The sequence below is a fragment of the Etheostoma cragini genome, chromosome 18 (assembly GCF_013103735.1).
Source record: "Etheostoma cragini isolate CJK2018 chromosome 18, CSU_Ecrag_1.0, whole genome shotgun sequence".
Lineage (NCBI taxonomy): Eukaryota > Metazoa > Chordata > Actinopteri > Perciformes > Percidae > Etheostoma > Etheostoma cragini.
Window position 1 is genome coordinate 642,784 of NC_048424.1, and position 4,503 is coordinate 647,286.

Below are 4,503 nucleotides of genomic sequence, written 5' to 3' on the forward strand. Positions count from 1 at the left end.
TGTGTGTGTGTGTGTGTGTGTGTGTGTGTGTGTGTGTGTGTGTGTGTGTGTGTGTGTGTGTAGGTTGAAAACAGAACTATTTTGGTACATATATCCGCCTTGTGGTAGATCGCCACATATCTCAAATGTCTTCCAGTTCCGGTGTTAAATATCCTTTAGAAATAATAGTTTATTGATCTTTGAAAAGGTGTTCCTTCATTATTATGCCATTATTATATTACATGAAAATAGTCTCCAAACCACAATATCGTTATCGTTTATCGCAATAATGCAAAATGCAAAATGTGTTATTGTGACAGGCCTAGTCATGATGTATGATTTATAGATATAGAAGAAACTTAGATTTAAAATGCTCCATGTATGTACTAGCCTGCCTGAAACACTCAATCAGAGCTGTTTAACGACAGAATAAAGTCGAGCTGAAAACCCAGTCAAATTAAAGATTTGTATAAATATAAAACGCCAAAGAAAGTGGACAAACTTAAACATCACCTGAAGCTCTGGGACATTGTAATGGACTATTTCTAATATTTTATAGACCCAATGATTAACTGATTAATCAATAAAATGGCCAGGAGATCAATCAACAGTGAAAATACGTGTTAGTTGCAGCACTATATACAAATATGACGCTAGGAATGTCTAACTAGATGTTCAGTGATAAAATTAAAGGGGCCTACAAACACAATTGGAAAGCGTTGCTTTCATGCAGAAACACTTAATTGCACCAGATTGTCTATTTGTATTTATATACATGCTGTAATTCATCTAAAATGCTATTTCTATATCTGCTGTAGAAACTCCAAACATCCACATTGCCATTCATTGCAAAAGCCATTCAGATTGTGAATTAGAAATCAATGGAGAGTTGCAGAAGACCTGCATGTGTGACAGAGTAAATTATGAAGTGAGGTGAGAGGATGATGAATGTAGGGTGCTGAAGAGGGTCCCCGTTGTACAGCTGTACGGCAGGTAAGGACAAAGCCAGACAGCATGATCTGTGATGATGGGAAACAGGTGATGGAGCAATAGAGGGAGAGAAATGACAGGTAGAGGGAGGAAGAGAGACCTTATCATTGCTGCCTCTGTCGCCCTGGGCATATTTGTTATGTCAAAATTCACTGATATCAGCTAAGGCCAGAGTGGCCATGGTAACAGAAACATGCAAAAAAATCCTCAGAGTCTGTGTGAAAATCTGAGATTTATTCATGAGTTTACAGCTGAAACCAAAGAAATGAACCAGCAGTTATGCCGATATATTTAGGTTTTGTTTAAGCAATAATTTCACTTTGGAAATGTGAATAATGTTCATTTTATAGCCGTTCATTTGGCTTTGGACTCTTACTCCTGTTCTCCTCCAGACAGTGGATGATGTTTACAGTAAAACGTTGTGATGGACTGCGATATTGTCGTCGGTGTTATGTCTCAGTTCAATAAACAGAAACAATACTCTTGAACAGATGTGCAATAGTAGCTCATACATAAAATAGCACCTTCATGAATTAGCCTCCTGTTGCCAACATTCGTTCATAAATCCTACATAACATCGCCATCAGACGTACTTATTGACGCACGCACACAGTCGTTTCCACAAAGAAAGTCCAAAGAGGGGATAAAGGGAAGTGTGATAGCGTTCCACGTTAACGCCTTGTCTCTCTCGCTGGAGGCCGCTGTGTCCAAGCCGAGGCGTAGAGCATGACCTTACCGCATGCTGATATGTGACTAGCCAAGGTAGAGCGAGCTACTGTACTGACAGGGAGAGAGAGAGAGAGACTGTATCACCACAAATAGGTTGCAGGTAAGAGGGGGGTAGCTTCCACTTAAGGGGCAACACAGCACAAAGCCCAACACAGGTGTCATTGCTGGTTCAAGACCGATGCAGATGTTAATGTCCCGTCCACTAGGATAAGCGTCTGTTCGACAAGGTTTGGGACGATGGTGGCTCTCCATTGGACGATGATATCGTCCATTGGCACAACCCTAGTGGCTAAAACACTGGATTTATTTTCAAGTACTTAGAGAGACAACAAAATCTGCAAGTCGGGAAGCAAGACGCTCTGCTTCTGAGACGCTCCCGGTGTGGTATGGCGCGTGAAAGAGCAAAACAGCGAAACACAGCCAGAACGTAACACAGACCCACACCGGATGGGAAATGCAGGTTATGCCTGCTAAGACCAGAACGACCTATCATGCCTACCAAACAAGACTTTGAAAGGACAGAAAGTCTGAAACCAATCATCTCACATCTAACGTTAAAGATGTCAGAATATGTAAAGACTGAGGCTCGTACAGGGGCACAAATTGCACGAGTACAACTACATTTGTTTTGAAAAATGTAACCAATCTAGCTAGCTACCATTGGCAATAGATGGTAACTTAAGGAAAAGTTTGCGGATTTTCTGTTCTGCTGTAGACGCAGATGAATGGCAGTAGTACCCGGAGGTTGGAGTTTATTCGCCGGTAACACTCAAGCTTCAGAAGGGTTGAAAATCGGCAGCTATCTCCCTTTAGCGTTGAGCTTAGTGCGATGCCATAGCAACCATAAACAACAATGGAGGGAGTGCACCAATTTGTTGTTCACCATGGTCACATGATTTAACTTCACTACCAAGACTTAAAAGTTATGATATCAAACACGTGTCATGTTGTCGGAATGCCAAGGCGAGAAAAAGACTGAGTGGGACTGAGTTTTAGGACCTTACACCAAAGGACTGAGACGGCGGGAGCGCGCCCCCATCCTAGCAAGACTCATGGTTTCTTCCAATATTGGAAATTAGTCATGAAAGTGCAATCATTTAATAAGTTGTTTGGTGTAAGGTTGGCATTGGTTGGACAAAACAAGCCAATTAATATGCAGTATGTCTACTTTAATGAGCCTGCCACAGGGCAATTCAATGTTTTACGTGAGTGTAAACTACAACATGTTTGTAAGAATGACACCAGCGCTGTATGTATGTCATACGCTGTATCCGGACATAATAGAAAGCAGGTTAAATTTCCAGACATCGGCACAAGCTCAGTATCATGTGGGACAAAAAAAATGATTATTTCTGCTCCTTGCATTGTCACCCTGCTATTCTTCAACTTTGAAAGCTTGTACTAATCTAAAACCAGCAGATGTGAAAATGGTAATTCATTTTAAAATCAGAGAAAAGGAGAGCCAGGCCTGGGAATGCAAATATGTTTTGCTGTGCGAGGAAATGCAAGGAAGCATCTGTGTGTTCATGACCGCGCTGCTGTGTGTTAGCGGGAGATATTGTGTCTATTTCTGCAACTGCTATTTTGATAGTGTTGTTAAAACTCGCAACCTACCGATTATTCAACTGAAAAATGAATCTGCGTGAACTGTTATTTTGTTTTTCAGCATAAAAAGACATGTCAGAATAGACTGGTGTGTAAAATAAAATTTAATAGGAGATTTAAAACTTGTTTGGAAAGCCAAAGAGCATTGGAAATTGTGTGTTTACCCAGTGTGTAAAAGGTTATTATTAGCAAGAGTAGATTTGCGCACAGTAATTAAAGCAAAGATCCGTGTGCCATGACAACACACAGTGAACCTGAAGAGAAGAGGGGGTGGGGTAGTAAACACGCACACACACTGGTCATATACCCTAATAACATGCATGCATAAACAATTAATCCATACACACAAATACAGATAAATGCATCCAAAGAATACACGTGCAAAATCTACTTAACATGTGGGAGAGAGAGAGAGGTAGAGCGACATCTAGACAGACAGGAACACAGGGAGAGCGAGGGGTGATGCGAGGTGTCGGGGGACAGATTGAAGTGACTGCCTGAGAGATGTGCTTATCTTGTGAGGTACAACCAGAGCAAGCTGGTCATCCAGAAACCAGAAAATCGAAAGTGAAAGGTGTTTTAGAGAGAGAGAGAGAGAGAGAGAGAGAGAGAGAGAGAGAGAGAGAGAGAGAGAGAGAGACAGAGGACAAAAGGTGATCCCGTCTAGCTCTCTCAATCCCCCGGTGGTCACACATTCCAAAATAAAAGCTGCCTGAGTGCCGAGACAGAGGAGCAAGGACCGCTGGACGTTAAATCACAATCAGAAAAACTTTGTTGATCCCCGAAGGGAGATTCTGCGTTACAGTTTACAGTAAACTACAGTTGCACAAAGTATTTAAGTATCAGAGTAGAAATATAAATAAAGAAATATAAGGAGTGTGGATATGCACGCTATTTAAATAGTTAAAGGAATTTTTATGAGGATATGAGTTTTTTTATCCTGGTTAAATAAACATTTGAATGAATGAATGAATGAATGAATGAATGAATGAATGATACAGTGTTTACATAATTAATGAGTTGTAATGGTGAACAGTAATAATGAATAAATTGTAGCAGCAGAGTATTGCAACAACTTTTAAGCTAGTGTTACTGCACAAAACAGATAATATTGTCCAGTTTCAACCTATCTAAGTGTGTGTGTGTGTGTGTGTGTGTGTGTGTGTGTGTGTGTGTGTGTGAGTGAGAGAGTGTGTGTGT

At 40.8% G+C, this 4,503-nt stretch overlaps 1 long non-coding RNA gene across 1 annotated transcript in view; it reads left to right on the forward strand.

Annotated features, from left to right (window-relative positions):
• Positions 1-4,503, forward strand: part of LOC117961212 — a 27,233-nt gene that overhangs the window by 4,395 nt on the left and 18,335 nt on the right. Inside the window, exon 2 of the long non-coding RNA XR_004660346.1 lies at positions 2,022-2,077. This is a non-coding gene — a long non-coding RNA (uncharacterized LOC117961212). The remainder of the gene's footprint in view (positions 1-2,021; positions 2,078-4,503) is intronic.